Raw genomic sequence first — 12,274 nt, 5'->3', positions numbered from 1 at the left:
AAGGCTTCCAGAAGTACTCTGGGCCATCAGGACGACTCCATCCTCCGCCACTGGTGAAACCCCCTTTTGTATGACGTTCGGAACTAAGGCCGTTCTGCCCGTCGAGGTAGCTCAACCCACCGCTCGGGTCGAGTGCTACCACCTAGAGACCAACGGCGATGGCATCAACCTGGACTTGGACCTCCTAGAGGAAAAACGACACAAGGCCCATTTGCAAAACCTGCAAAACAAACAACGAGTTTCGCGTTTCTACAACGCCAGAGTCAAGGCCCGGAACCTCCAACTGGGGGACTGGGTAATGAAGGAAGTCATTCCAGCACCAACAAAACTCCGCCCAACTTGGGAAGGTCCGTATAAAATAGTAGAAGTCGTTAGCCCAGGCACCTTCTACTTAATGGACAAGGATGGCGTCACTACGACCCACCCTTGGAATACCGAACACCTTCGGTATTACTACAAATAGTCGTGTCACTACCCAGGAGCATCTTGACTTAGCTAAATTTTTGTTCAATATTTAGCTAAGGGAAGCTACCCAACGGGTACATCCCCACTTTTGTTAACACTGACCAGTCAGTTATCAATGAAATGAGGAATTATTCAAACCATTGTTACCAAGTCTAGCACTGAGGGAAGCTGGCAACGCCAGCAATCGTCAGCGGACCTCGTCCGCTACGTTGTGCACTTGGACCAATCTTAATTCCTTTAATTTTTCATTGATTGCAAAAGAAAATCCTAAGTCAAACTCTAGCGGTATAGACATATCATCACACAACGTCAAAAATTCCATATTTCATATATTCAGGGCTGGGACTCCCCACCCAAAAAATTGTTCCTTACATTCAAAAAAAAAAAAACACAAGTACATATATTTTCAGCCTCAGCGGCTACACAGTCAAAACAGGGCACGTCCGGCATGTCAGGGGTTGGCCTCGGCGTCGCCTACTTCGGCCTGCGACGGCTGTTCACGGCTTGCTTGGTCGGTCCCTCGAGCGGTGGGACTTGGCGTCTCAATGGTCCCATCCGCCGGAGTCTGATACCCACTGCCTGAGCTGCCACCTCCTACGGGGGGACTGGGTACTGGCGGGGGTCTCTTCGTCGGCGTTGCATTTTTTGCCTGCGGCGCCTTGGGCAGGGACGCCTTGGCCCAATCAATTGCACCCTTCGCTCGCAACAGCTCGACATTCGCTAGGGCGCCGGCCTTCGCCGCTTCATTCAGCGCGTTTTTATATTCCGCCGACTGCTTGAAATTCTCCACAGCGGCGGCGGCGGCTCGGCTTCCGTCATCCCTCAGCCGGGTCAACTCTCCCTCCAATCTCTTCACTTCCCCTTGCCTGGCGGCAGACTCCCGCTGCAGGATGTCAATTTTCTTCTCCTTGGCGGTCACACGCTCTTGCAGCAAGGCCTTGTCTTGCTCCAGCTGGGAGACTTGATCATTTCGTTCTATGTCCCGCTGGATGGCGACGTCTAGCTTGCCCCGAGCGTCCGCCGCGTCACAGTCTGCCTTCATCAGGCGTCGCTCCACATCCACCAGCCTGTCCTTGGCCTCCGCTAGCTCCCTCTCCAGCCTCTTCACCTCCTCCCGGAGCTGTCCCTCAATTCGCGGTTGCTTGGAGGCCGCCAAGAACATTTCGTTCAGCCCAACCGCCAGATGCCCGAAGGCTGAGCTGAAGGGCGACTGCTCGATCGCCGTTGGCCGCGTCATCCCTGCCAGACCGCCGAACGACAACCGCTCGCACAAGTGGTAGAGAAACTCCCGCTCGCTGTCGGTCATGAACTCGGTGAAGGCAGCGAACGAGTCCAGATCGCTCACGGGCATCTCTCTCTCGGCCGTCACAGGAGCCTTCGACGGGTCCTGTCGGCTCCTCTTCTGCCTGTTGACCTCGAGGGTCTCGTCATCATCCTCCTCCCCGTCCGAATCACACTGGCGCCGCCTCCGCAGGATCGACCGGGTATCTCCAGTGGGCGTAGCCCTGGTCCCCTTCGGCGGTTGTCTCCCCACCGCAGCGGCGGCAGCCCCCACTGGAGCCACGACCTTTTCTTTCTGTGGCCCGCGTCGAGTGGCAACCACTCTTTCCTTCTGCGGCCCGGCAGAGGATCCCTTTTTCCCCCCGCCCGCTTGTCCATCCACCTGCACGCTGGGCAGACCGTCGGCCCCTAGGTGCGAGTGGTGCGGCATGGGCAGCGTCACCGGACCCTCGGATGCGCTCACCTCCAGCGTCTCGGGGTTCACAACTGTCATCTGGGCCGCCTCGCCTGAAGCATACATTGTCTCCAGGAAGTTTTCTATCTCCGCACGGTCCATGGCTTTGTCAAAGGCGTCACGGCTCGCTTTGTTGCCTGGCGGAGTCTCTGAGAACATGCAAGCGCCCGTTAGCTTTAACCAAGTTATCAAGAGATACAAGGTGGCGGAAATCTCTTACCAATAGCGCGCGTCAGCTGCTGATCGACCAACAGCTCCCAGCCGGTGAGGAGACGGAAGTCCAACAAATTGCGGTTCTTCCAACAACCTTTGATGCGCGCAACCCGGCACTCTTCCTCTCGCGTCAGATTGTAGCGCAGTCCCGCTGTAAAACAACAGAAGGTGTCAGTCAAACGATTGCAACATATATACATTAAACCGCCAACTATGTTCAGCGGAGATCGACAGACAACCTCGGATTGGCTGAAACTCCGACTTAATCCTAAACGTCGGCTCCCCCTGGTTGGACTCCGCTTGATACTCCCACCCCGTCGTCGCCACGCAAAACGTCCCCCGCCAGTAGGACATCGAGTCCCTCAAATTTTCTATCAGCTTGGGTGCTCCCTGCCGGCGGCTCAAATTTACTTGCCCCCTACAACCTTGGCGCTTAACGTACACCAGTTCGTAGAAATGCAAGACCTCCGCCACCGTCGGCCCCTCGCACCCGGATAGCCGCCACAAGGAGTTCATCGCCAGCATCAACCGCCACATGTTGGTACAGATCTGCCCAAACGCGATGCCGAACTCACACACCAGGATCTGAAGGTTGGGCACTAGCGGTAACGTCACCCCCTGGCGGAATATTGCCTCGTGAACGGCGGCGAACCCCGCTGGAAGGATTGAGGCCTTCTCGTCCGCCGTCGGTTGACGCAGTTTCACAACTCCCGGCAGCCGGTATGTCCGTTTCATCCTATTAACCGCGGCGGCCGTCATCCGCCCTCCCGCCTCGTCGACGGGGGTCCCATCCGGGAGCACCCACGCCGATTCCGTTTCCTCCCCCGTCACGTTTCCCCCGTCAGCAGAACCACTGGCGGCACTATTACTTGCTCGCCGCTCCTCACTCTCCCGCGCAGCAGCCTCCTCACCCGCCCTAGAACTCTCCGGACGCGACGTACGGCCCATGACAACTTCCCAGGGTATGGTTTGCAGCGGCTCGATGTCTAACGGCTCTGGCAGTGAGGTTCCTGCACGGGCAGACGGACGCAACGAGTCAATAAAAACCCTATCCGCCGCACTGATTGACACGTCAGACCCGGAGTCCTCACTGCTCGAGATCTCTACGACGTTGGCCATCCCAAAACCCTAAAACCCAAATCAGTTAGCCCACAGAAGGATCTAACCTATCCCTATATCAGGTATAGAACAGAAACACCACGAACAGCTACCCAGAAAATACCAAAATATGAACAAACCCCCCTCAACCCAGATTCAACCATCTAGCAAAACCCTAACTGACAACTCTCTGTTAAACACCGTCCCCTACCCTCAAAATTCATCTTACACCCCCGACGAACATCAAGAAACCCAGTTCAAACACCAATACCAGACACAAACACCAATCCCATAAATCGACAAAAACACGAAACCAAAGAGAAGGATAACCAGAACACTCACCTCAGTCGTGAACTCTCTGGCGTGCTGGTACTCGCTGTGCCCCGAGGACGGGAATTTTCGTCTCTCCGACCACAAGAACTCCACCAACGCACGGCACTCTCCGCAAATCTCGGTTGGGCAGAGCTTGAAGACGACAAACAGTTCGAATGGATTTTCTGATCCCCCTTCTCAATACGTTCCCCCCCTTTTATGTCAACGTCAGAGGCTTTTGGGCCGTCCGCTAGAAAACGACATCACACCCCAGCCGTACACGTGTCCCCTGTCCGCACTAACCCTCCGGGTTAACCGAGGCGTCGCCTCGGTTACGAATTCCATCATTACTCGCATTAATGACGAGAAGACGGCCGGACTGAGGAGACGCGTCTCCACACGCTAACCCTCTAGTTCTTTGCCACGTGTCAAGGTGTATCACGAAAGCAATCCAGGGTACGCCCTTCTCCAAGTGAGTCTCCGCTGAGCGAAACCCCGCCAGCGGAACTTCTCGTCTTCCCCAAGTGAGTCTCCGCTGAGCGAAACCCCGCCAGCGGAACTTCTCACTTGTCTTCTCCAAGTGAGTCTCCGCTGAGCGAAACCCCGCCAGCGGAACTTCTCACTTGTCCTCTCCTAGTGAGTCTCCGCTGAGCGAAACCCCGCCAGCGGAACTTCTCACTTGTCTTCTCCAAGTGAGTCTCCGCTGAGCGAAACCCCGCCAGCGGAACTTCTCACTTGTCCTCTCCTAGTGAGTCTCCGCTGAGCGAAACCCTGCCAGCGGAACTTCTCACTTGTCTTCTCCAAGTGAGTCTCCGCTGAGCGAAACCCCGCCAGCGGAACTTCTCACTTGTCCTCTCCTAGTGAGTCTCCGCTGAGCGAAACCCCGCCAGCGGAACTTCTCTCCAAGTGACCATCTCCGCTGGGCGGAACCCCGCCAGCGGAACTTTTTCACTAGCTGTTATTCACGAAGTCTCCCAACCGCGGAACTTCTCCCTTGTCATCATACAAACGGGGCACCTTCCGCTACACACCTCTAGCGGAAACCTCTTTTATCTGGCAAGTCGCGTACTTTGTTCAGCGCGGTACCGCTCAATAAATTAACGCCAAGCACGTCCACTGGACGCTGTTTACTGCTGTGAACCAGCGGGGGGACTCACGCCAGCGGCGGATCCCGAGGCCACGCCTCATTCTGACAAATGACCGCCACGCGACATTACAGTCAGATTGTCCCTACGGGACACGGGGACTAGTCAACAGTCTACGACGACCCTGATCAGGTACGTTGACCCCCGTCACTCGGGTCCTAAAGATTGGGTTCGCTACCCAACACCCTCTGCTCCGTGCAGCTCCCCCTCACCAAACAAATTTTGCGACCATCCGGAGGTCCATCTTAGCAGGGGAGTGGGGGACTCCCTGGGGGGCCTAGCAGGGGCCCACCCGAAAGGGTATAAAGCGTTTGCTCAGTAATATCCATGGTTGACAACGCACTGACGCTAATTATGCTTTTGCAAAAGTCTAGCGGAAGAAAACGCTTCATACCGCCGATCAACTCCCCAACCAAGATTGCCCTCCTTGACTGGGGACTTGGAGGACTTGTACCTACATGTACGTTGCAAAGCATAATTAGCTATAATCAGACACACTCATCGTACCGCCAGAGGTACCAACTATCGTCAAAGGAGTAACCCACAGATAGGCAGCCAGGCGGGCCACGGCCTGAGCACAAGCGTTCCCCAGGATCACCGCTGACGCGCCGCCACGCACTCTGCCAAGACGGCATCAGAAGCTACTGAAACTGGGAACTGAAGCACTTCAGTCCCACATCGAAAACAAGGAGAAGATCAGACCTCTCCTCACCTATAAAAGGTCCTCTCTTCTCCCTTCATTAAATTACGCATTAACTCTCATTTATTACTGTGCTGTCTATATATCAACTGACTTAGGCATCGGAGAAGTGAAGACCGCCCAACGCGGTCTCCCTCTGACGCCCTGTCTTTCACTTGGCAGCTAGCAGGAATTACCAGGTATGCAGAGTAACGGTCCGCCTGCCGGACCCGCGTTAAACGGAGGTTTGGCTACCGCCAGACTTTGAGCATTAACAAATCTATCATAATTAATCTTCAAGGCTCCACAATTTATAACTCGAATCATACTCTGTATCACAAGTAATTCCACTTGCACCATTATAAATACCCAACGATATCACTACCGCTATTCTCCAATTTTTAGGTACAACCATTTCAGCCAAAAACAGATAACCAATTAAGTACACGCATCGGTACAATCTCATATACAAAAATTGTTTCTAATCCTCCCATTAAATACTGTCAAAGATCATAACTCGATTGTAAAGCTCTAAGCGTCCAACATAAAACTATTTCAAAATTTAAGTCTACAGAATCTTACAACCTAATGCTCTGATACCAACTGACAGGACCCGCCCCGAACTTCACCTTGAAATCTAGAGTGGCCCTGCGGGGCCCACCTTAGAAGAAATTCTATCAAAAATTTGGCGGAACTCCCCCTAAAAGTAGACTACCCAAAACCTGTAGAAAGACACTTGCACTTCTAAAATAATCCACCCTTATTATCTTCTGGAGCCACCCTGCTCCCTGCATCACAACATCTCTCATTTCACAGTACAATTCTGAACTTAATAATATTAATCTCAAAGGTTATCAGAGCAATCTATTTCTTAGGCGTACAAGAAGGTAGAATACAAGATAAAGGCCGATACTTTTATAATGCGGAAGCTATGACAGCTATGCCTCAACCCCATGTACGCTCGACCTCAAGCTAAACTGGCCTGCAAACTGGGCATTTGAAACCGAAGGGCCCAGGGGAAAACATTTAAAAACCGTTAGAGTGAGTGGACGAAAAATAAGTAATTTCGAATGAATAAGTAAAACTTAATGCTTTCCCAAGTTATTCTCTAAAATCTCGCATGCAGTAACAATCTTGAAAAATACTTTTAATCATCATCTTTACTGCAATCTTAATCGAGTAGAAATAAAATATCTTGAAATCTCTTAAAAATCTCATCCTCAATCCTTATAAAAACATCCTTTTCAAGAGGTTTGCTTGATGACTAGAAAGGACTGCTGTCTAGTCATCTCATGCCATCTGGAAGGGACTGCCACCCAGATGACGCATCGGAAGGGACTGCCAACCGGAATAGGAGGCGGTGGTAGAAGGGACTGCCAACTAACCACAGGTAGTAGACGGGACTGCCGACTAACTACCTCATGTCATCTGGAAGGGACTGCCACCCAGATAACGCATCGGAAGGGACTGCCAACCGGAATAGGAGGCGGTGGATAGAAGGGACTGCCAACTAACCATCTCATGCCATTTGGGAGGGACTGCCACCCAAATGACGCATCGGAAGGGACTGCCAACCGGAATATAGTCTGGAAGGGACTGCCAACCAGATTATTACCTAGAAGGGACTGCCAACTAGGTAATATGCGCATGCGCCGTAAATAGCCTCCTCAATAAATTGAATAGCCTCCTCAATAAACTGAATAGCCTCCTCAATAAACTGGAAACAACCTCTTTCAGTTACTTGCTTTCGGAAAGAAACTCGCTGTTACTTCAATAAAACATTAATAATTCACCGAAAGCATAACTCAGGATTATCTTGCTAACTCAAATCTCAATATCTCAATAAATCCTCGAAAGCATAAGTCAAATACTCTGTAAATCAATAAATGCTTTCGGAAAGAAATCTCAATCTAACTTCAAGGCTGGAAAGCTCAAAACTCAATAAATCTCGATAATTCAACTATGCTCAAATATTTGCTAAATCCTTCGTACTCGTATATCATCGTATCAACTGATATTCAAAATCAATAATTCTCATAATATTTTCTTAATCAATCACTTCCCGAAAATCGTTTCCCAACTCAATAACCCATAAATAAATAGCTTGAAAAATCTATTGAAAGCCCTTGGGAAGGAAATCCACTAAAAATCTCGTAACTCATAGAGCGTAATAAATCTCAAGAAAACAAGCTCATAAAATCATAATACTCAATCATTCAAATGATAAATTAAACCTCAATCGGAAAATAATAATATACTGCATGCACATTTAATTTAAAATAAATGTCCACTCACAGTACTATTTAGGCGACCACGCTACCGGTTTCCTACGTCGAGCAGTAGCTCGGCACATCGCCCTGTATACAATTATAATTCATGAATAACAATCCGGAATTTAAATACGATTCTAATGTTCTATTCTCAAAAAATCAACATTTTCAATTCTTCTCCAATTTAATCCAAACTTCACCATTAACACCAATTCCTCGATTTACATATTCCACAACGAAAACGAGGGAAATCCGACGGCCGGATTGCCCACAATTCAATCACAAAACTCCATACTTCGGAAAATCACAAACAATTCCAAATTCCTCCAAAATTCACCAAACTTCACATACAAGCTCTACAACATTTATAGGATTTAATGGGCTAAAAACTAGAATCAAAACACTGCCCTACACGCTGCAGCCGCCGCTAGCGCCACCAACTCTGATGGCCACCAAACTTTGGTAGCAGCACCTACTCAACAGACCCAACAACTTTCTCAACTGAGACAAAGTCAGAAAATGAGTAGAAGTACCTCAACAATTAAGGAGAATGTTGAACCCGACCGGTGAATAGTAACCCAGAAATTCATCTCTTCGATTCTTCCTCCACGCTGCAAATCGTGGCTTAAGGCTAGGGGCAAAATGATCCTTGGCAAAAACCGAACCTTCGACACCGGTTTGGTGGCCGGAGACGGCCGGAATCGGAAGAAAACGCTGGAATGCCGAACTGCTACAGTAATCTTCTTCGCTTCGATTCGTCGTCTATGGTGAATGATAAGGTGCAAGGCATATATGGATAGAAACCTTGTTTCAAGACGAAGAGATGGACACCAATTTCATGGCCATAGGTGGCCGGACGAGGCGGTGGTAACGCCGGGAAGTTACATCGGCGAGAGAGGAAGAAAGCTGGAAATTTTCGGGGCTTTCCCGAAATGGAAAGTCCAAATTTCTATTTATAGACATAAATTCCACAAAATTACAAAACTGCCACTAAAATAAAACCCTTATAACTTCTTCGTTACAACTCCGATTTTTACGTACCACATATGCACGCGCTCGGTTTAACGTCCTCTACAACTTTCATGAAGGGAATTTTCTCAAATTTTGACCCGAACAAAAAGTCAACTTTTAGGGCCACTAAAAGTATCGAAACAAAGTAAAAAGTGAGAGTAAGTGTCGTTTACCGTCCGAATGACTAGTAAACTGGTAAATTTGGGTTCGGGACGTTACACATGTTGGAGATGTCCAAGCATGACGCTCCAATATTGTTTCGGCGAAGTTCCTATCAATGAAGAGTGTGTTATGTAGGTGTGTGTCAGGTCATGCATATGGAACACATAAAAAGGAGCGACTAGCGTGCTGTAGATGTGCATAATCAGGTAATATGGTAGCTAGCATAGCACGTGTATAGAAGTAAGCATAATTGGCGTGGGTTCATAATAGTCCACAGATGCTTCTATAAGGCGGACCAGAGAAACAAGGAGCAACTTATGGGTGTGCAAAACTTAGCTCACTGGGCAGCAGTGGGCGCAGCTCCGAGATGAGGATCATGGACTCAGATGTTGAATTCTTCGGTGAATTACAGCGGAGGATGGGTTAAGCGGATGCGCCCAGCGGAGGTTTGTAGTGGGGCGGAGACATGGCGCTGAGCGGAGGCGGATGCTCAAAGTGCGGCGGAGACGCCGAGTTAAGCGGAGCATTTGGCCAGCGGTGGTGTTCGCCGGTGGAGGAAGTTGGGCGGTGGTGGCAGATGGTGGTCAGCGGCACAGCGGAGCTCGAGTTCGGCGGAGCTGGAGTGCAGCGGACCTGGAGCTCGGCGGAGGATCCGAGTTCGGCGGTGCTGGGGTGCAGCGGACCTGGAGCTCGGCGGAGGCTTTTTGCTAGTCGGAGAATGCTTGCTAGCGGTGATGTTCTGGTGCTCAGTGGTGACTCGTGGAGTCAACGGAGGCCTGGTACTAGCTCTTCTTGTCCAGCGGAACTTGCCGGCGGAGCGGAGCTTGCTTTGACGCTGATGGCAGCTAGCGTTTCCGCTGATGGAAGCTAGCAGAAGACATGGCCGGAGCTAGGCTGGCGGGGATTGGCCGCTGGTTGTGGTCAGCGGAGGATTAGATTGCAGCTATGATGGCGGTGCTTGTTGACGTCGCTAGCCAGTGGTAGCTCTCGGTCCTCACAGCGGAGACTCACCTGGGCTCAGCAGAGGTCGAAGTTCGGCGGAACTCAGAGCTCAGCGGAGACTCGAGACCCGGAGCTCGGCGGATTGGCGGAGGATGCCAGTAGAGTAGTCATCGGAGGAGAGGGCAGCGGAGAAACCATCGGAGGAGGCCAGCGGAGAAGCCAGCCGTGATGGCCACTGGCTGGCTGGCGGAAGACTCGTCGGCGGAGGATGCTGGTTAGCAGAGCTCTTAGTCAGCGGAGGTGGTTGGCAGAGAAAGCTTTTGCTGCTGAAGTTTGCCGCCGAAGTTTTGCCGCTGGGATTTGCTAGCGGGAGATGGCCGGTGGACTGCTCTGCAGATGGTGCACCAAAGATTGGCGGTGTACAGTGTGGCGGAAGATTTTCCGTCGGAGGTTGGCTAGCGATCCGTTTCCGGCGGAGGATGGCCTGCTGGCGGTAGCTAGCGGGGCGGAGGAAGTTGGGCTTGGCCAGCGGTGGAGCGGTGATGATGGAGCTTTGGATCATCAACGGAGCATGAACGGCGGAACTGTTCAGCGGAGGAGAAGTTCGGCGGAGCTCGTTGATGGAGCTAGTGGGTTGCTGGGTTACCGCTGGGCCTGGGTTACCGCTAGGTTTCTGTCGCTGGGTCCTGTGTCGCTGACCGTGGGCGTTGGGCTGGCGCTGGACGTAGCCTTGCTAGCGGTTCAAGTTTGGCAGTTGGCACTTACTGCTTAGCGGAGGCCTTTGGCGGAGCAGCAAGAAGGATGTGATGGTGCTCACTTGGAGCTCGGCGCTGATGATCAGCTTTGGCGGTTGGATGCAACAATGAAGGAGGCAGGTTGCCCAGAGTGGACTTATGGGTGTCCAGAGAAGATTTGCCGCCAAGTTTTTTTTTTTTTTGGCAGTCAGTGTTGACCTTTCTGACCATGGGCGTTGACTGAGCCTTCATCAGCGTTGACCAAACGCTGACCGGCCCATACGGGCGTTGACCAAGCTTCTGGCGTTGACCAAGTGCCAATGGCACAAGTTGCCGCTAAGAACTACCTTGAGCCCAAAGAAAAATAATGATTTAAGGTGACTTAACTCAATGATAGGTGACGAAGCCTTTGTGTTGGCTTCCCACAGACGGCGCCAATGTTAACGTTAGTGACCGAGGGGGTCTCTAGTTAGCTTAAGTGAGAGAGAGAGAGAGAGAGAGAGAGAGAGAGAGAGAGAGAGAGAGAGAGAGAGAGAGAGAGAGAGAGAGAGAGAGAGAGAGAGAGAGAGAGAGAGATTGACACGAGATGTATAGTGGTTCGTCTCCGCCTTAGCGGGAGACTACGTCCACTTGAAAGCTTATACTAGTGTGTTGAGCCTTGCGGCCCAAGAGGGATTACAAAGGATGTAATGGGATGTGTTGAGTTGTGGGAGGAGAGTTCATTTTATAGGTGAAGGAAGCCATCTCCTTAACATTTTCTTAGATGTGGGACAAGAAAACAACTATTCTAGTATAGAAATGCATATTGTGGAGGCAACTTGGCAAGGCCGGAAAGGTGGCTTCCCGGCGACGGATTTGCGACTTCCGGATACCGTAGCGTAGCTTGAACATAGGGCTACAAGATGCAAGTAGCGGTTGGGCCTCACCATGGCTTGTGGGTGTCCCAAAGAGGGTGTTACTTATGCTTGGTGATGTAGTAAATACTCCATATTGTTGGAGGTATGTACAGCCTTCTAGCGGCCACTATAAGTGTCAGTGCTAGCTAGCTGCTCAAGTGGCGGGTATCTGGTTTCCGCTCCATTCATGCCTCTACCTGCATAGAATACCGGCAGTTCTTCTTTTGCTTCTTTGCGTACAATGGCGCAGCTGATAGCTGATTTGGACACTGCTAAGTAGATGTAAAGTATCTCGCCTTGTATCGAGGTTGAGAGTAGCAGGACATAGGCCAAGTATTCCTTGAGACCTTGTGACCGCTTCATTGCCTTGAAGAATGGTAGGCATTTGTCTGTGAGTCTGGAGATGAATCAAGAAAGTGCCGTTAACTTTCCTTGCAAGATTTGTACGTCAACTTTCTTCTCTAGAGATTTCATGTTTATGACTGCCTGTATCTTGTTGGGGTTAATTCCTCGTTCACTGACGATGTACCCAAGGAACTTGCTAGCGGTGACCCCAAAGAAACACTTCTCCGAGTTTAGACGCATGCCATATTCCAGCAGTATGGCAAATAT

The sequence above is a fragment of the Rosa rugosa genome, chromosome 7 (genome assembly GCF_958449725.1).
Source record: "Rosa rugosa chromosome 7, drRosRugo1.1, whole genome shotgun sequence".
In the NCBI taxonomy this organism is placed as follows: domain Eukaryota; kingdom Viridiplantae; phylum Streptophyta; class Magnoliopsida; order Rosales; family Rosaceae; genus Rosa; species Rosa rugosa.
Note: the sequence above shows the minus strand (reverse complement) of the source record.